This window comes from Canis lupus, chromosome 30, assembly GCF_003254725.2.
Source record: "Canis lupus dingo isolate Sandy chromosome 30, ASM325472v2, whole genome shotgun sequence".
Lineage (NCBI taxonomy): Eukaryota > Metazoa > Chordata > Mammalia > Carnivora > Canidae > Canis > Canis lupus.
In genome coordinates this window covers 12283399-12304649 of record NC_064272.1, presented here as the reverse complement: position 1 = coordinate 12304649, position 21251 = coordinate 12283399, and the positions used below count along the sequence as shown (strand labels likewise).

At 43.9% G+C, this 21251-nt stretch overlaps 1 long non-coding RNA gene across 8 annotated transcripts in view; it reads right to left on the bottom strand.

The window, feature by feature from the left end:
• The window catches only part of LOC112675985 (uncharacterized), a 175350-nt gene that overhangs the window by 79575 nt on the left and 74524 nt on the right, over window positions 1-21251 (bottom strand). The window contains exon 8 of one of the 8 annotated variants that reach the window (XR_004810936.2): window positions 10442-11074. The exons of the other annotated variants lie outside the window; for them this stretch is intronic. This is a non-coding gene — a long non-coding RNA (uncharacterized LOC112675985). Of the gene's footprint in view, window positions 1-10441; window positions 11075-21251 lie in introns of those variants that run through there. 8 annotated transcript variants of the gene reach the window in all.

Genomic DNA, 21251 nt, shown 5'->3' with positions numbered 1-21251 from the left:
AAATGCTGGCAAGGATGCAGAGAGAAGGAAACCCTCGTGCACAGCTGGCAGGAAAGTAAGTTGGTGCAGCCACTTTGGAGAACAGTATGGAGGTTCCTCAAAAAATTAAAAATAGTATATGATCTGGCAATCTCACTTCTGGATATATATGCAAGGGAAGTGAAATCACTATCGCAAAGAAATATCAGCGCTGCTTTATTCATTGCAGCATTATTCACAAGAGCCAAGATACAAAAACAACCTAAGTGTCTATCGACAGATGAATCGATTTAAAATATGGTTTAATATACACAACAGAATATTATTCAGCCTTTAAAAAAGAAGGAAATCCTGCCATTTGTGCCAACACAGACAAGCCTGGAAGGCTAATTATGCCAAGCGATGTTAGACAGAAAAAGACAAATATTGTACAGCATCACTTATGTGTGGACTCTTAAAAAAAAAAAGTCAAACTCTTAGAAATAGAGAGCAGGATGGTTGGCTCAGGGTGGGGGGAATGGGGAGAAGTTGATCAAAGGGTACAAACTTTCGGTTACGAGGTAAATAGGTTCTGAACACCTAATGTACAGCATGGTGACAATAGTCAATAATACTATGCTGTATATTTGACATTGGCTAAGAGGGCAGATCTCAAGCATCTTCACCAAAAGAAAAAAAAAATAACAATGTAAGATGACAGATGTGTTAACCTGGTCATGGAAATCTTATAATGTATACATATACCAAATCATCATTTTGCACACTGTTAAGTATATTATAATTTTATTTCTTAATGATGCCTCAAAAAAGCTGGGGGGAGGCGGAAAAACGGAGTGCCCTCAGCCTTTATTACCACTGCATGAATTCCTACCCCACCACCCAAAAGGCTGGAGGAGTTTCTTCTTCAACAGCTGCACCCTTGGGTCTGTAACTTTTCCCTGGCTCTGTTACTTCTCTCATTACATCCTCTTTATCACAGAACTGAAAACTCAGGGTTTAGAAAAAAATATATATCTGTGTGCCTCCACAAAGAAAGTTAATGTACATAGTAAGTAATTATAAGAAAGCCACATTCCACACCTTTAATTGCTTTATATTTCATTCTTTCTGCCCAGTAGGAGTCACCTCACCACTCATACTTTCACTCATTCATTCGTTGGATTTCCAGCCATCTGGGTTGAACTCTACCATCTGGCTCTCTTAGAGTGCAGTGAAATAGTAGCTGGGCTTTATGGATTTCCAACAGAGTGAAGTACTCTCTATTATTTCAGCAAAGTTTTAGTACTATGGGCTGGCAGTCTGCGTGCAACTGTTGTTCACTCATCTTTGCGACTTCTACCTAGGGTTAGATTTTGAAGGGTCTGTCACACATATTCAGCAAATCCCCAGTTTGGGTTGGTGCCGCTGACCACCTGTCCATTCCACGTCAGGACCATTACAGAGAGAATCACACACACACACACACACTTTTGGGTGATGGATAAGCATGAAATCAAAAGCCTTCCACATTTCACAGTGCTTCACAATCCTTCTACATGTTCCAGGTTCATTTCTCATGTTCATAATTTCTAAGCTTTATCTCCCTTCCTAAATCCTATTGTCTAACCATCTCCCCACCCTCTGCCCAAAGAGAAAAATGGATATGGGAGGAATGAACCCCTTTCATGTTTTGCTCTCCCATCTCCACCTCTTTGCCTGCACTCCTAACCACACCTCTGTCCCCATCAGATGTTCCTCCTCTTGTTCAGGATTAGTCCTCCCACCTGAGCTCCCATTCCAATCTTTCCCACTTTCTCAAAGACCTTACCCTGAGAAGAAAGAAATAAATAAAGAGAAGGAGAGAAAGGGGGAAAAAAAAGAAGAAAGGAAAGCAAGATAGAGAAAGAGAGAGGGGAGAGAGGGAAGTGAAAAGAAAAGAAATGGAATGCAAAGGGAAGGGAAAGGAAAAGGAGAAACTCCCTCAATGGGGCACCTGGGTGGCTCAGTGGTTGAGAATCTGCCTTTGGCTCAAGGTGTGATCCCAGGGTCCTGGGATCAAGTTCTACATCGGGCTCCTTACAGAGAGCCTGCTTCTCCCTCTCCCCATGTCTCTGCCTCTCTCTGTGTGTCTCTCATGAAAAAATAAATAAAATATTAAAAAAAAAAAAAAGAAAAGAAAAATTCCCTCAAGACAACATCCCTCTGATTTTCACTCAATCTCTTTTCTTATGGCACATACCAACTAACTACCCTTAAGAGTGCCCTCTTGGGGTACCTGGTCAGTTAAGTGTCTGCCTTCAGCTCAGGTCATGATCCCAGGACCCTGGAATCGAGCCCTGCATCCTGCTCCCTGCTTCACAGGGAGCTTGCTTCTCCCTCTCCCCCTCCCCTCACTCCCGCTCATTCTTTCTCTCTTTCTCTCTCTAATTAATTAATTTAAAAAATAGTGTGCTCTCTACTTGAGTCCCCCTTGTCTCATAAACTACCCTTTCATCAACTGAGTGCAATCTGGTTCAGTCTCCACCACTCCACTGAACCCTAACTGAGGTACACTTGTGTGAGCATAAGTGTGGTGCATCCTACAGTGCCTGGTATAGGGTGCAAGGTCAATAATAAACTTTTCTGGCCAATCTCTCCCTAATCTGTAAACTAGATTCCTCCTTTACTTGATGTTTCTACATCAGTGATGCCTACCCCCTCTGAAATCTCCCAGATGTGCCTCCAGGTCCCTTCTCTCTCCTGGAGTTTCTCCTACCTCTAACTACTCCTTATGTCTCCTTTTCAGAATCCTACACACCCCCGATGCCTTAAATTAGGACCACTTTTAGTCTTCATCTCTTGGCTGTATACTCTTACCGGGTGGCTCTATCAAGTCCCACAAAAGCTTTACCATCTCTATTAAATGGACAAACATACAATGAGTTCCTACTGTATACCAGTTCTACAATCCTCCCCACTGGATATCTCCATTGAAATCACACACACACACACACACACACACACACACACACACACACAAATTATTCTTCATTCTCTCCTTCCTGTTTAAGGAAATGACACCACCCATCCACCAAGTCAGTCAAGTGAGAAACTGATAATGTTAAAATTGCTTTTCACCCACCCCACATCCAAAGAGTTGCCAGGTCCTGTGTATGCTACCTCCTAAATTCTCGAGAGTCCCTGCCACTGTCTCCAGCCAATCGGCTGGCTTCCATTCACACTTCATCCTTTGCCATCTGAATTACTGCAGCAGCCTCTTAACTGGCCTCTCATGTCCGTTCTAGTTCCTGTCCAGCCATTCCCTACCCTGGCCTTTCTAAAACATGATCTACTACTAGCATTTCTCTGTCTAAAAAAATTCAGTGGATCTCCCTGCCCCAGTATAAAATCCAAACCTGTCAAACTGCCAATGATCTGGCTCCCACCAGCCTGCCCACAATCGCATCTTGACACCTACTCTCCTACTGATATTCGGTGCCTGTGGTTTCCCACACTCTCTCATGCCTCCAAGACTGTACACACTCAGGTCCTCTTCACCTCTTCCTTTCTGTCCAGGTTTGTTCTATTTCCAGACTCGGATCAACCGTCACCTTCTCTGCCCTTCCTCCTCACATCCTCAGTCTGAAGTAGGTACTGCTTTCTGAGGAATCCCAAAGCATTCTGTACTTCCCTCTGCAGTATAACTTATCACATGTTTGTGATTCACATTACATAGCCATATCCCCTATGATTTAAGCTCTACTATAAGCTCCCCAAGGCCAGGGGTCATTAATATTCAGTATCAACAGTACCTATCACAGTGCCTAAAACATAGTAAGTGTTCAGTAAGTATATGTTCATTAAATGTGTATAGAGTGAAAGCATTACAAAGCTCTCCCCAGCCTCACCAGCTATGGCACCAGTGAAGTCATAGTAACAATATTAACTCAAAGTCCAGTGAATTTAGGCCTCATCTTTTCATGTTAGATATAAGGCCCTGCAAATACACATGCATATGCACATCATGCACACTTGGTGAAAAGTGCACAGGAACTGCTGACGCATGATTCTTTCTGCTGGCAAGAGCTCCCTGTTCCACCTGACCTCACCACAGTCTCCATTGGTCACAGATGCCCCTTTCTGGTGCCTGCACTGGTACCCTAAAGGTTTTGTGATGGTGCTTCTTGGCAAAGGAGGAGCTGAGAAAATAAGCAGAGAAAGCCCATCTCCTCCATTAAAGGTGCCCCCAAAACAATACAGTTTGTGCTACAATTTTATTACACATCTGTGAATAAAACATCTTTTTATCACTAATCTGCACACTCCTTCTCTGCATGAGGCCCCAGGCAGGATCAGTAGGGGTTGTTGTCTGTGAGAAATCTGAGTATTGGACACTAGGCCAACTCAGTTACTTTTCCCTTCCAAAAATTATGGCATTCTTTACAGAGGAAGTTCATCTGCGTAGTTTCTCTCTCCCTCTGCCCTGCCCCAGTGGTTCAATGGATACGGTTGATTCTCACCTACCTCAAACTGGGACACCTGTCCTTACTACACCATGATCAGACACGTGCTGGCACTGGGTACAAATGGTCAACAAGGCAGACATGCCATCATGCAGGCAACGCAGCATAGAATTGAAAGGCAGGGAGCTGGAGCTCTACCACCTGGGTTTACATCCCGGCCCTGCCATCTTCCAGCCTGTGTGACCTACAGCATAATACTTTAACTTCTCTGTGCCTCAGTTCCTCCATCTGTAAATAGGTGATAATATAGCACCTACTTTATAAGGTTGTTATAATGAACAAGTTAATTCATGTTAAACAGCATTGCCTGTCAACATGTCACATTGCAAGTACTCTATAAAAGTTATCTACTATTATTATAGTCTAGTGGGAGGTAAACAATAAAATAAATAGATAAATAAGCAAAATAATTACTAGTTGTAATAAGTGCTAGGGAGGAAAGGAGCCAGCCACACAAATAGCTGGGAGTGCAAAATTCCTGGCAGGGAGACAGAAGGAACAGCAGCGCAGAGTCCCTGAAACGGAAAGGATTTGGTGAATCATAACTCTTGAAAGAGGGTTCATGAGCTGAGAAGAGCCAGTCGGGCACGGAACAGCACAGGAAGAGGAGAGGGAAGATCAGATTGTGTTAGGCTGATGAGCAGCAGCAGAAAATTTCAATTTCATTCTATGTTAAATGGAAAGCCATTGGAGGGCTTTAAATGTTATCTAATCTACATGTTTTAAGATTACTCTGACTAATGGACTGAAGGGTAAGCAAGAGTAGAAACAGGAAGATAATTAGGAGGTTATTGCTGTTGTCCAGGATAGAGATGGCGGTGGCTGGCACTAGGGGGTGGCAGTGGAGATATAATGAATCAGTGGTCTAGAGTGTTATCTGCAGAGAAAATGCAGTGGACTCTGCAATAGGGCAGAGCCAGCTGAAGCATTAAAGGTTAAGAGAAGGTGAATTATCTCCCTAGTGTAACCTGAAAGAGAGAGAGGCCTTTATTAGTAAACATGGCTTTGGTTTTCCATGGAAGATACACAATCACTTCTGCCCACAACACAAAGCAATGATTTACTGGGAGCCTGTCGAGGGTATAGCTCTGGGGTTGGTAGAAATTACTTTGTTCTGTAATAGATGCACAGATAAAGATAACTTCTTTTTTCCTTGATACATGTGCCTGAAACCACTGCTTTTAAGCCATCAAAATTATATTTATAAATCCTCTAAACAATAAAAATGAAAACAAAATAGGTATTGGATATAATAATCATGAGAGAATTAACTGACATGTTTTAGGTCACTTATAAAACAATAGATTCATATTTGGTAGGTTATATGTGTTTTGTGATATTTTGTGGGGCCTTCTGTTGCAAATATATACAGTATATTTATTAATATTTTATGGAAATTATAATATAATCTGTTTTAAATGATTAGATTGATTTTATAATATTTTCCTTTGTAAATATTATATATTTATATATTACCATATGCAAGACTGTTTTATATGTTACACTTTTAGTCAAGAATTGTAGCCCTAAAAAGGGAAATGAAATTTCCTTCATGAGAGTTTTTAGAAACCTACTCTGGCAAAAGTGGGGCCTGCTTATGATCTCTGTTTACTTTTCCCTGGCTCAGAGTCACACATAGCAGAGGTTTTAAAATCATTGTTTAGTATTCTCTTTTCTCTGCTCCCAAATAATTGAAGCTTTCTCTCTCATAATCTCTCTTGTTACTAAAAAATAGCATCTAAGAATGCTATTACAAAAACATTGCAAGAGCGAGAAAAACAATCAAATCAAATCAGCATATATTTATCAAATAACTAATACTTGAACTCCCTTTTCTATATATTCCACTTCCAAACTTCATTATTTCATCCAAACTAAAAATAAACTATATGTGGATTGAGCCACCTAAGGAAGTAAATAGTTACTTAAATAGAATGGGGGAGAGGTATAGTTAGAGAAAAATAAAGGAAAATAAAAGAAACCATCCAAACTTAGGGGCTACTGGCTCCCTATGCACTTTTCTCAGGATGGCTTTCATATATATATATATATATATAAAATTTATTTATTTATTTGAGAGAGAGAGCACGCACGTGCACACCAGGAGGGGGAGAGGGGGCAGAGGGAGAGAGATAAGCAGACTCAGTGCTGAGCAGGGAGCCAGACATGGGGCTCAATCCCAGGATCCCGAGATCATGACCTGAGCCAAAGGCAGACACCTAACCCACTGAGCCATCCAGGCACCACTCAAGATGGCTTTCAAGAGTAAAACTCAAGAGAATCGGAGCACCTAGCTGGCTCAGTCAGTGGAGCATGTGATTCTTAGTATCAGGGTTTTGAGTCAAGCCCCATGCTGAGTGTTCAGCCTACCTAAAAAATAATAATAAAAATAAACCTCAAGAGAATTAACATTTGTTGCATGTGTGAACTTAGAGAAGACTCAGCTAATGAGAAAGCAAATGACCTTCTTGGGAAGGTCATGTTTCTTACCATCCTTAGAACAGGTAAATTCAGCACATGGGTGGAATAACACTATGAGGAGAAGAAGCAGAGCCAGCACTGGGAGATTAGGACAGTGTGTGAGAAGGCAAGTCAATTTCCATTTATTCAATCAATGCATAGATAAAGACTAGCAGATGGGAAGCCAGCCAAGGGACTCAAGGTTAAAATATATACTTTGAGTTGAACATTATGCAGACAATAATTCACAAGTCTTTGGCTGTATCAAAATGTCTGAACTAGAAGTTTCTCAAATCCATTGCTAAGCTAGGAATTCTATACACTAAGTTCATAAACATGTAAGTGAGAGGATAGGGTGGAGGGAGACTGCATGTCTCCAAAACGGTCATCCTTCATGTTTATGTGTAGAGGAGAATCTGCTTCTTGGCTAGGTTGATGTTAAGGATCTGTTTCACCCATTTGGTTAACAACCAAAATGGCAGACCTAACTGATTATCTAAGACACTAACTCCTAGGGCCAGACTGAAAACTAGCCAAAGTGCAGGGAAATTATCAAATTAAAAGGAAAGCAGATTCGAAATGGCTATTTTTAAATGGGACACATCATTTTTGAAGGCCAAGGGATAAAATCAGGTTAGGGAAGGAGAGTAGGAGTACAAAGGAATATACTGCTATTAAAAATTCCAACAGAATAACAGGATGCCTGTCCCAAAAATCTGTGCCCCTATAATCTATTATCAACATAGAATCCAGGCAATTCCATTAAACACAAGTCAGATCATGCCCCTCTTCTCTTCTAAACCTTCTAAGGACTTCTGACATCGTTCAGAGTAATTGCCAAATCCTGTAGGGCCCCAAGTGATTTAAATGGTGAGGACCAGAAACAGAAGGCTCCATGGGATATTTCCCCCTTTTTTGGCTCCCCAATGTTCTGTACATCCTTCCCAGCTAGGGGAAATCCTCTGCACAGTATGGTGCTTAGAAGGAGGCAGGGCTTATAGCAGTGAAAGAGGGACTGTTCCCTGTCCCCACTCTCTAATCAGCAGAGCAATCTCAAGACCCAGGCTAGGCCAATCTGGGTCTGCATTTTTTTATTATTCCCTCAAGATTCAAAGATGGAAACTATTTGCAATGATGGAATCAAGGATGCAGTGGCTGTCATGTTGTATATGGTGGTAGCAGCACCACCAACAGCAAGCTGTCCATCTTCGGTGGTGCCACAGTAGCATCCCAACCAGACTGTTCTTTTGCATGACTCTGGTGCCTGCTGAGCTTTCTTTGCCTCCTGCCCATTTTCTGAGGCTGTCTCTATAAACTCTCCTTTGATTCTAAAAGTTGCTATGACCTGCCAATAAATTCCTTTTCTGCTTAGATTAGCCAAAGTTGTTTTCTGTTTTTTAAACCCAAGACTCATGACAGGTAAAATGAGCTTTGTTGCACATCGATGAATCTTTGAATATAGAAGGGAAAGGAAAGACTAGAGTCTAGTAGGGTGTGCAGAGAGCCAGCTGGCTCTGAATAAAGTAGACAAAATTGAGTTTCTTGGGGCACCCAAGGAGTAGTGGCCTGGGATGCAATCTTGAAGGAGAGAGAAGAATCTGAGTAACTGGGCTGAGGAACCCATGAAAGAAAGGGATCAGGAAAAAAAGTTCTGATGAGCAATAAAAGGAAAGGCAAAGGAAAGTGAAATTGTAAAAGCTTACTCTAAATAGCCTTACTCAAAATAAATAAATAAATCAGTAACCTTACTCTTGGGGCACCTGGGTGGCTCAGTCAGTGAAGCATCTGTCTTTGGCTCAGGTCATGAACCCAGGGTCTTGGGATGGAGCCCCATATCAGGCTCCCTGTTCAGCAGGGTACCTGTTTCTCCCTCTCCCTCTGCCTGCCGCTCCCACTGCTTGTGCTCACTCGCCCTCACTCTCTCTCTCTAATAAATAAATAAAATCTTTTAAAAATAATAATAAATAAAAATAAACAGCTTTACTCTTTAGAATCCCACCTCCTGTCCTGTATCTTATCTGCCCATAATTTATTTTCTTACTGGAACTGCTCAGTTAAAGTCAGCAGCTCCAAAGCTTTGGGTGAGATGTCATTTGCTACAGCTGAATTAAAAAAAAAAATCTTTTTAATCAATACCTAGGTAAATCTGACTTAAGAAAAAAATGCAGTTGAATACGGGTCATGTATTCTGCTTCTACAGGACTATTGATGGCTTTGTCATTTGGTTGAGTAATTGATGTATTTTATCACTTGTTGGCCATTATTCAGAGATCAATTTATTGAAACATGAAACTTTGGAACAGTCAACAAAGAATGCTACATTTCTGAGGTGAGTAGTGATAGGAAGGGTGTAAGTCCCTGCATTACTCAAGTCTCACACCCTACATCCCTCTCTGGCCCTGTCTCTGCCCCTCAGCATCTTTTCCTAGTCACTTCTCCATGTCCCTGCCTCCTTCCATCTGTGTGCTTCTGTCTAGATCTGCCTGTTTCTGCTTTGTTAACTCCTCACCTCACGTTCAAAAATGGTTTACTGCATCTCAGAAATAGCAAGAAAACATAGATTCAAAGTAAATAAGAAAGGAAAAGAAAAAGGAAAGAAAGACACAAACAAGGGTCAAAAATGAAACTAACACAAAAATGCATACCAGGAAGCCCTACTCACCGGCAAGGGGACCATCAGTTTTTGTGGGGTTTTTAAAGATTTTATTTATTTATTCATGAGAGACACAGACAGAGAGAGAGAGAGAGAGAGGCAGAGACACAGGCAGAGGAAGAAGCAGACTCCTCGCAGGGAGCCTGATGCAGGACTCGATCCTGGGACCCCGGGATCATGCCCTGAGCTGAAGGCAGATGCTCAACCGCTGAGCCACCCAGGTGTCCCGGAACCATCAGTTTTATCCACTCTCTAGCAATCATTTTAAAGATGGAAATACAATTGGTATCCATAAGATAAAATTATACCAATTGCTCAAGCTTCCTAAATCTGCATAGTAACTTAATTTGTGAAAACGATGCATCACAATGACACAATTTGTCAGAAAATCCCTCCACCTCACAAATGGCCCTGCCACACTTAATAAGCAGAAATAACTGGCAGAGAGTTCACTCACCTTTCTTGGCTGGAAGAGCTGGTTTCTCCGTGTGCTTGATGGGAGTATTGCCTCACACAGCAGGTAATAAATTTGCAGAATTCATTACCCCCAGGAGGAGGTGCAGGCAGGAAATAGAAATGGATTTAAAAAGGATTGGTCAAATTTATACATGGTGAAGCCATCAGTGGCTCTTATTTTGTTTCTATTTAATAATATTTTATACTGTGATCAACCCCACCCCCTTACCTGCTATCCTAAAGGGCATCCTTACAGCTCCTTACCTTTTTCTCCAGTGAGATTTCTGATGCTATATATAATACTTTATATATATATATATATAGAGAGAGAGAGAGAGAGAGAGATTTATATACAGAAATACTCTATTTTTACTTTTTATAGAAATATATTTCAAATTTCACTAACGTTCAAATATAGATGTTTTAAGTCTTCACATTTTCAACATATAACACCACACAACACATAACTAAATTAATAATTACAGTGCTGCAGTCCCAACTAATACCCTGCTTTAGAACACATTAATTGTGCTTTGACAATCCAACTGAAGTAAAGCTGGCCTTGGGAACATTTAGGAAACTTTCTTATTGTTCAAGGCCCAAGAGGGAGTGAGGAAGGTAATTAGGGTTGGATGAAGCTCCACTGACACTTTGCATGGGCAGGTAAGTCAAGTCTCTGCTGTGTCCTGCAGTAGTAGGTGCCTCTCTATCCTACAATCCTGCCTGCCTGAAAATCGGGAAATACATGGTCAGTCTTTGCAGGAAATCAGCACAGCTCTGCTATTACCACTCTAGGGATCACCATTAATGTGTAGTGTGGCAGTTCTGGGAACCAGTCACTCTTCCCCCACAGGTAGACATCGGACATCTGTTCAAAGGCCTCTGAGCATAACAATGGGAGACAGGGTTCTGCTGGGCTTCAGGTCACTTTCTTCTCTTCACTTTGGGGAAACTGTGGAGAACTTACCAAGCCCTTGAGCAGCTGGGAAAAGGTAACCAGAAGCCACATCCTCACTGGTTTTTTAGGGAAAGAATTTCTGGGCACCTAGGGAAGGAATCAGTTTCAGGTGTCTTATTTAAACCAAGAGGCACTGAGGCTCACATTGACAGAGTTCTCTGGCCCCTCTGAATGGGGTGATTTTTGGAGGTGGGAATGAGTGTAGTAAACAGTTTTGCAGCAATAAAAATATGCTTTTTCGATGTGTTGGGATTTTCTGTAGCTGCCACTAATACGGCAGAGACAGGTCTCATGATCTAGAATCAAGCCAGGAAAAAGAGGCCAGTACTGTCCTGGTGTACTTTCCCATTAGTCTGACTAGGGCTTGCTTTGAGCCCCATTAAACTGGAATATCACCTTGGACAAATTCCTTAACTCCTCTACATCTTCCTCATCCATAAAATCAGGCAGCTAGACTAGGTTATCTTGAAGGTCATTTCCAGCTCCAAGCTCCTTTCTCTCTGGCCTGGGATCATGCATGGTTCTGTGGCTATAAAAGGCACTGCTAAGGGTGTTCCTGCCTACTACCTGTTAAATTTGCATGATGTTTCTAAGTACTGATTTTTTTCCTGATGGTAAGAAAGCGACACTCATCTCACCAGAATATTCTTGATGAAATGTAAAAATATGTTTCTACAAACATTTGTACTGAGCAAGAATTGCTTGAGGTTTTTAGGGACCTACCAGGAGAGAGTTGGGAAAGCAAATTCAGGCTGCTCACTTTCCTTCTGTTTAAAATCAAGATGAGGGGTGCCTTGGTGGCTCAGTCGGTTAAGAGTCTTGACTCTCCATTTCGACTCAGGCCATGATCTCAGGGTCATGGGATGGAACCCCTCATCAGGCTCCATGCTCAGCATGGAGACTGATTGTGCTCTCCCTCTACTTCCCCCACTTCAAAATAAATAAATGAATAAAATATTTTTTAAATAAATAAATAAATATAATATAATATAATATAATATAATATAATATAATATAATATAATATAATGAAGGGGCTCCTCAGTGGCTCAGTTGGTTAAGTATCTGCCTTCAGCTCAGGTCATGATCTTAGGGTCCTAGGATCCAGCCTGGCATCATCAGGCTCCCTGCTCAGCAGGGAGTCTGCTTCTTCCTCTCCCTTTGCACCCCCTTCATGCTTGTTCTCTCTCTCAAATAAATAAATAAAATCTTTTAAAAAATAAAATAAAGGGAACCCTGGGTGGCGCAGCGGTTTAGCGCCTGCCTTTGGCCCAGGGCACGATCCTGGAGACCCGGGATCGAATCCCATGTCGGGCTCCCGGTGCATGGAGCCTGCTTCTCCCTCTGCCTGTGTCTCTGCCTCTCTCTCTCTCTCTGTGTGTGTGACTATCATAAATAAATAAAAAATTAAAAAAAAATAAATAAAAAATAAAAATAAAAAAATAAAAAAAATAAAATAAAGATGGAAAGGACACCCACCTCAAGGTGTTGTAGAGATTAAATGAAACCATATTTAGCCACCATGGTTTCCTGTGTAAACAATGTTATGAATGCTATGGTGAGTGCTACCATGAGGTGGCTATGCTTATCTCTGTGCAGATAAAAAAAAAACTGAGATTCAGAGAAGTGAAGAAAATTCCCCAAGGTTATATAATTATGACATAGTAAATTGGCTTTTAAACACACAAAAATTGGAATGCCTGGGTGGCTCAGTGGTTGAGCGTCTCTCTGCCTTTGGCTCAGGGCGTGATCCTAGAGTTCCAGGATCAAGTCCCACATCAGGCTCCCCAAGGAGCCTGCTTCTCCCTCTGCCTATGTCTCTGCCTCTCTCCATGAATAAATTGAAAATGTCTTTATTAAAAAAATAAATAAACACAAAAATTTGACTCCAAATTTCATCCTCTTAACTCAGTATATGTATGAATTGTTTGGCTTTGCAGTCCTCAGTGTGTGTATGCATTTTGTAGTCAGAAAGAGATGTAAACAAATGATGACTAGCACATACAAGCAATAACTCTAGACAAATAAATTCATTTTGCTAGGCCTTGGCTTCTATATCTGGAAGGATTAAAGGAGATTATATATATATATAAAGCACCTGGGGGATCCCTGGGTGGCTCAGCAGTTTAGCCCCTGCCTTTGGCCCAAGGCGTGATCCTGGAGACCTGGGATCGAGTCCCACATCAGACTCCCTGCATGGACCCTGCTTCTCCCTCTGCCTGTGTCTCTGCCTCTTTCTCTCTTTCTGTGTCTCTCATGAATAAATAAATAAAATCGTTAAAAAAAACAAAAAAACAAAAAAAAACACCTAACACATGGCAAACCTTCACCACATGGTGGTTTTCATCCTGAATTTGTAAGTCCCTAAAACAGACCCTAAGAAAAGGGTTTGGATGCAGTAGTTTGTTTGGGAGATGATCCTCAGAAGTAAAAATAAGGAGGTGGGCAAAGCAAGACCAGGAAGGAAGAAGAGTCAATAAAGGATGTATTAGTGGCTCAAGCCCATCTAGACTGAGAAAATGCATGAAAGCCACCTTAGAATCATCCCATGAAAGCAACAGTATTCAGACTTGAGGACACAGAAGAATCTCCTGGAGGGCTTGTTAACATAGATTGCTGGGCTCCATTCTCAGACTTTCCCATTCAGTAGGTTTGGGATGGGGCCCAAGAATTTGCATTTCTAACAAGTTCTCAGATGACGCTGATATCGCTGGTTCAGGGGCCACACTTTGAGAACTACTGCATTAAAAGAAGCCACTGGTTTGTCCCCTACTGATTGAGATGCCCCATTGTTTGAGAATGAAACTATCACACACATATTTCCAGGCTGACCTACAATGGTGAAGCAAATTTGAGCAGCACCAAAGCAAATTTTCAGGCACAGCAAAAGAGAAACGGGTGCTACAAGTAGGAAGTAACTGTGTCCCACAGCAGCTGATGAACCCAGGTAAGCTGAGGGGTAGGGGCAAGGCATCAATAGTATCTGCTGTACTTTCTCTTCATTATTGTTGCTGCATTTCTGGCCATTATTAGTCTCTAAACTGAAAAGCTATAGTCTCAAGGTCACTGGTGGAGAAATCTCTGAACCCAATGGCTATAAAGGTGGAAAACTCTCACACCCTGAGGCTGATAGCAGTCATGAAAGACTCTTCTAAGTCAATTTCTTCGTCAAATCAAAGAAATGAGGACAGGAGTGAATGAAGGCCAGAGCAATTATCAGTGAGTGACTGCAATGACCAGCAGATCCACTATGACCCAACACAAACTTCTGACCCCACTGAGGCACTTCCAGGCTACAAAGAGGATACATTTTACATACAAATCATGCAGAGCTCAGTGCTCTCCCACAAGCTTTTTGTGCCCTGTGGAGAAAATGGCTAACACTGGTGATAAAACGGGACTGCTCCATTATTCTGTTCCGCTGTACATTTAATTGTCAACATTGCAATAGCTTTAACTGCAAATAAGCACAATCTCATTGCCCATCAATTGTTTGATGGGAGGAAAACAGGCAATTTGGAGATGATTCTGAGATGAGAAACATCATTATTATCTTTTCATATGAGGTTTTGTTTTCATTCTTCACTTCCCTCACCCTCTCCTCAGTGATTATATTTTTCCACAAATTCAACATCAAAATACTATAGCCAATACAAAATATTTCAGCATTCCTATGAGTCCTGAGGGTTTCATTTACTAATTTCAGGTATCTGTAGTAGCATTTTTTTTCTTTTCTCAAAACACTTAGTATCTCTTAATCCATTCATCCTCATAACAGTGTCTTGAGCTTAGGGAGTTGGAGTACTTTTTGCAAATGAGGAAACTGAGGCACAGAATAGCAAATTGACTTCTCCAGAAACTGACTGGTAGTAATAGAGCTGACTCACACTAAATTTCAGAGTATCACATTCAAATTTGCTCATGCTGTTAGAAAATCTTTGGATATTTAATCAATGAGTATAGAGAATTCCTCATAGTTCCTCTTCCCTTATTCAAGCTAGTAGCAGAACTCTGCTCAATGCCCAAGGAAGACATGTGGTTCAAAAAATAGAATAATTCCTGAAGAATTCTACAAGTTCCCAGAGGATGTAGGAAGGAAAGTACAAGAGCAAGTACAAGACTCTCCCCAGACTAGAAAAGGAATAGAAATTCAAGAAGACTGAAAAGAGAGAGCTGTGTGCTAAATCAACAAGGATCCAGACTCCATTTCCTGGCATCACAGTCAGGGAATAAGCAACATGCTAGGAAGTGCTGTGGGTACAGGACACCCTAGGTACAGACCCTGGACTCACAAAGACTTTCAGAGCCCCAGAATATTTAGGAAGCAATAGTATCCCAACACTTGAAACGATATAGGGACAAAGGCATAGGACGTCTCAGCTTAAAGACAGATGACCCATCATCAGAGGTCCTGCAGTTTCTCCTTATGTCCCAAACATGGCACTAAGTAATACATGAAACATTGAACCAAATCCATGAGACAGAGGCCAGGGGTGGGGGGCATTGTAATTGGAGAACCCTCAGAATGGCTGAATTAATTATCTAGCAGAGAAAGAATGACTGAATTATATGATATAAAGTAAGTGATATTTCACATTTCTGGAGTCTGGGGCTAAGCTTCTCATCTGTTATGGTATCTGTTGTTGCTTTGGTACCCGCAACATTCTTGAACAAGAGAGTCTTAGAGAAAACAAGTGAAGAGGCACCTGGGTGGCTCAGTCGGTTAACCATCCAACACTTGGTTTCAGCTCAAGTCATGATCTCAGAGTCATGAGACTGAGCCCTGTGTTGGGCTCCAAGCTGGGTGTGGAGCCTGTTTAAGATCCTCTCTCTCCCTCTCCACCTTCCCCCGCACATGCACTCGCACTCTCTCGCTCTCTCTCAAAAGAAGAAGAAGCGAATGGAGGAGGAGGAGGAAGGGGAGAAGGAGGAGATATATCTGACTCTTCCATCTCAAAATGCTGGAGCCCTCTCGGCACTTTCCTCTGCTGCCTCTTGGTTCCACGGCTGCATCTTCCTGGATGCTTGCTCAAGAAAAACCTTCCACTACTACCATCAGAACACCACCTTGTAGTACCAACTAGATTATTTAATTATCATTTTCAGTCTCCTACCCACCCAAGCCCTAGGAGATATAACACACAAACTTCCATCAGCATAACTTCCATCAGAAGCAGCAGCTCACCATGCAGAAATTCTCGGATGAGGATATAGAAATGGATATAGGAAAAATGCAGGGATCTAAGTAGAGAGAAACAGAGGTAAGGTATGAGCTACTAATGTTCACCAAAATGGACATAGGTTTAAACATGACCACCCCAGTACAGTATAGGAAGAGCATCTTCAAATTCTAGACAAGGCCATTGGGAGTGCTGTAGACATGAGCCATGCAGGACAAAAGGTTCAGAGCCACTGCATTATGTTTAATCACAAAGCTTTGGAACTATGGAAAGCCAGGAGAATAGAGTAGATCCTAACTCTACCATTTACATCTGCATGACTTAAGAGGAGAGTCATAGATAATTATTCTCTCACACAGTAATACTGATATTAGCAGCAGCAGCATCTCATCCTCATCATCTCTCCTACTACTACTACTTACAGCTAGTACTTGCTGACAATTTCTCATGGAACAGACATTATTTTAAATGCCTTTAAGCTGCACACAAATGTTTTGTAGTATCCTTTTTATCACAAGGATCTAAGGCTCAGAGAGGTTAAATGGCTTGCTCAACAAGAGAGTCAGTTGTCTAAAGAGAGCAAACCCTGTACTGTGAAATGAGAGCTCCGAACCACACTGCTATTCTCTGCATAGAGGCATAAGGAGGGTTTTAGGAGACAATCCAGGACTGCGTTACATATACTATACTGAAGCCATGCAAAGGGGATATATAATCATGGGAAAACCAAGTTCCTTCCCAATTCATGGAGTACTAGTCAGGGTTCTTGGTTGCAAATATGTAACATATATCCCTGCAAACCTAAGCAGAAAGGGAATTTACCCAAAGGATACTGAATGATCAAGAGCTATAGAAAGCCTGGCAACAACACTAGGCTGAACACTAAGGGCAGTGAGCTACAGTGAGGACCCTACCATAAGAACAATCCACTCGGGACCCACCACCAGCACTCATTGGCCCCAATAATTGACCATGGCTTTGCAACCCTAAACCCTCCCTGCCATGCTGCCTAACTAACTCAGTAATGTCAGGTTTAATCTGATCGGTAGTGAAATGAAATAGAGAGGCCAGGCAAAAGTTGGTCGAAACAGGCTTTTAATGGGACAGGCTCTCGGGCGAGGTTCCACGGCCCGGCCCGCAGGAGAGGGAAAGAGTGGGGAAGTCGCGCGGAGGGGAGGGCGAGCCGGCTTTTTAAGAGGGGAGGGGGGGGAATCCCTGGGTGGCGCAGCAGTTTAGCGCCTGCCTTTGCCCAGGGCGCGATCCTGGAGACCCGGAATCGAATCCCACGTCGGGCTCCCTGCATGGAGCCTGCTTCTCCCTCTGCCTGTATCTCTGCCTCTCTCTCTCTCTCACTGTGTGCCTATCATGAATAAAATAAAATAAATAAAAAATAATAAAAATAAAAATAAAAACTTAGAAAGTTTTAAAGCACACACCCAAATAGGATTAAAGACCTGATAAAAGGCAAAACATAGAAACTGGTTTTTGTGGGCAGGCTAAGAGAAAACACCCCTTTAGATTTTCTTATCAAGAGCAGACCAACAAATCAAGAAAACTCTTGAATAGAAAGCAGACTTTCTTTACCCAATACATGGGTATCCATGTATTTCCATTCACTTCTATCTTAGTCTGTCCTGACCACACCTAAAATTCCTTTCCAAGGATTTCCCTTCACAAACCTTCTACCTTCTACACCTTCCTTTGCATTCAGAATTTGTCCCAAGCCATTTCTTTCCAGTCAGTCTCATTTAGGACAAAATTGCTTTCTTTTACCTTGAACAGAAATATATTCCCATTCCTTATATTTTTCTTACACATCTTCTACTTTTCTACATACAGAGTTGCCTCCCTTATTCCCATTAGTCTTAATTATATTTAGCAGAGTTTTTCACTCTTAGAAGCCTTAGTCTCCAGTGAAAACTAAGGAGTAACAAATTTTGAACTGTCACACCAGAACTCTTTAGACGGCAAATTTATGAAACAGTTAAGTACAAAGCATGTTCACCAACAGATTCGAATATCCTTCGTTCCTTTGCAATCAGAAGTCAAAAGCACAAACTGATGTCCATTAATCAATGCTTCAGCACTTTATCCTGTTTGGAAAAGACCTAGATGTCCAATGAATTTAATCCCATTTATCATCCAAGCCTAACTTTAAGGTTTCAGGTTACCAAAGACTTTGAAAGGTATCTTAACAACCTATGAAACTCGGAAACAGACAATTAACCATCATTTTAGCCATTGTTTTTTACTAACAATTTGCAAAGAGATAACAGAGCTTATATGACCTTCAATAAACCTCAATAGAATAAAATTTTCAGGCTTAGTAGTGATAATTTTCAAGACCTATGTTAGTTAAACCAACAAATTTAGTTTAAGTACCTACTATGTCCCACCTGGATCCACTTAAAGTCAATTAAAGTCAATCAATTTGCTACCCATTGTCAATTTTTACCTGAGACACTGGTGGGGAATCTGGAGTGGGCAGTGTTAAGTCCAGGGGGTGCTCTTCTTGCTCCTGGATGGTGAGGGGAGGAGGAGCCCCTGCACCTGAGGTACCGAGGATGGCCTAGAAGCCAGCTAGGCAGGCCCTACCGGGGTGCTGCAGAAACAGGAGGAGGGGGAGGGAGAGGGGGAGGCAGAAGAGGGAGGTGCTGCCAGAAGGCAGGGAAAGGGCTCCTGGTTCTAGAGCGCATCGGCTCCCACAGAGGAGCGGACCCATGTTTTCCCACCAACAAGGGGGAACAGGCAGCCCACGTTGGACCTGAGAAGACAGGGAATTTCCCCCGAAACAAAGGGAGTTTTGGCAGCTGCTTGGGAATATTCCTTAAAGTCTGTCTCCAGGCAGACCAACCCCAGTTGGCTCCAATTATAGCCTTGCACGGGGACCTGAAGGAGAAAGACAAATGGTGGCCTGGAGTTTGTGTAGGATATCCCAGCCCAGGAGAGGAGCTGGGCGGGAAGGGATTATAAGGGAGGAATGGAGAAGGGGAACCCATCCAGGCTGCAGGAGAGGAGTGGGGTGGTCCGTGGAATGGAGGAGGTGCCATCAATTCCCACCGCCGCTCCTGCAGAACGGAGTGGGCCGCCCCGTCCAACAGGACTTACCGCCACCGCCACCGCGGGCAGGACCCTGGGCTCGGCCTGGGGGAGGGGGTGCGAGTCTGGGCCCGTCAGTCGCCGTTGGGAGGCCGGACTGGCTGCACTTGGGCTCAGGGCTTCCTCCGCGTGGAGGCGCCGGGGATCCCCGAGACCGGGCAGGCGGATTTCCAGTGGGGCGCGGCCGCGTTGGCTCCTCGGGATTGGGACCTCGCGGGCCCAGCGGCCCTCGCTGCAAGCCCCGGCGGGGGGCGGGGGCGGGGGGCTCCCCCTTTCTGCGCGTCCGGAGCCCGCGGGCCGCAGGGCGCCACCAAGGCGGGGCTCTGGACTTGGACCTTGGCTGGAGCCTGGCCTGCCTGAGGTTCAGCCGCTTCCCCTCGGGAGGTAAAGACCTTAAATGCCCTTTCACCCGGCGGCGATGCGGGAGGACTGAGGGATGACACGGGATGACACGGTCGCCCAGACACTAGCCCCGCCGCGAGGCAGGCGCTGGGTTACGGCCTCGGCCTCGGGAGCCTATTAAGGAAAACTGCAGGGTTTTCCCCTGGGTCCTGCCCGGCGACCGGAGTTTGTCGGAGCCGCCGGCCCGTGCGCCCCGAGGAGGCAGTGGCCGTGCGCTCGCCCTGGCCAGCCTGGAGCCGCGCGGGGACCCAGGGCGCGCGCCCCAGCACCCACCGCCGCCGGCATCGGCCCGGCCCTCGCGCGTGCTCCGGGGCAGCACCTGAATACGCAACCTCTCCTCCTGCGAGCGGGGCCTGGACTACGCGCAAACCCGGCCAAGTCAAGTCACAGGCCTGCGCCAAATACGGACTTCCTGGCTATAGTTTCCCGGGTTAGCAGAGTAAGAGCCCAGCCGTTTTTCAATTTGGGAAAAGTCCTGGAGCGAGAAAGGAGCGTGGCCCCGAACGGCCCCTCCAGCTCCCGCCACCCGCCACCTCTCGCAGGGGCAGGCCAGGTCGGGCGAGGAGGAGGCCTTGTGGGATTTTGCGCACGTGGAGATCTGGAGATCGGAAGGGAGGTTGGAGGGGAGGTAGGGGGTGACGGTTGGGGGCCAGAAACGGTAAAGAAGTGTGTGGCTGGGAGGCAGGAGGAGAAGGAGAGGGGGCAGGGGGTTTCGGATAGGCAGGGGGAGGGCTGGCATTCCCCAGTAGGTGGACAGGCCATGGTCTCCGGAGACTCCGACGGAGGGGAAGGGGGAAAGGACTCGGGGCTTTTGGAGCTGAGGGAATAGGTGGAAGGGAGGGAGGCAGCGGCGCCCGGGCCAAAAGGACCTGAGTGCTAGAGCATGGGGAGCAGAGGGAGGGACAAGAGCGGAGGTCCCAGAAAGCCTGCACGTATGACACCTCAGTCCACTTGCCCTGGCGTCTACAGAGATTGTCCAGGTCCGTGAGAATTTGCTAAGACGACGTTTTCTGAGGTCCTGTGAGAACTCCAGAGTTTCAAAATTGGCCAGTAGACAAACCAATGGAGTTTTGGGGTCAAATTTGTATTGGGCAGTTCCCATGATTCCATTCTAAGTGCTCATTCAAAAGCAGTTGATCAGCCACCCTTAGGTCACAGGCTCATTCCCTACCTTGCTAGAGATCTGTAACTGTCAACTATTGCCACAATAATGCTATATAACAAACCACCCCAAAACCCAAGAGCTTATAGCGACAAGCATTTACTTTCTTGGCTCACTACAAGTCAGCTGGAGTAGCTCTGCTTCAGACTGCAAATCCGTCAGGATCAGATCTGCTCCATGAGTCTCTCATCTTCCTTGGATCAGAAGCTAGATGGCCATGTTTATCTCATGTACGTCATCAGTGCAAGAGCATAAACTGAAATACCTGATGCCTCCTGAGGCCCTGACTTTAAACCAGCATACTGCCACTTCCACAGATATTCCATGAGCCAAAGCAAGCCACAAGTTGTATGACCAGTCCCAACATCAATAGGGAAATACGCTCTCCTCACCTTAATGGGAGAGACTGCAAAGTCACATGA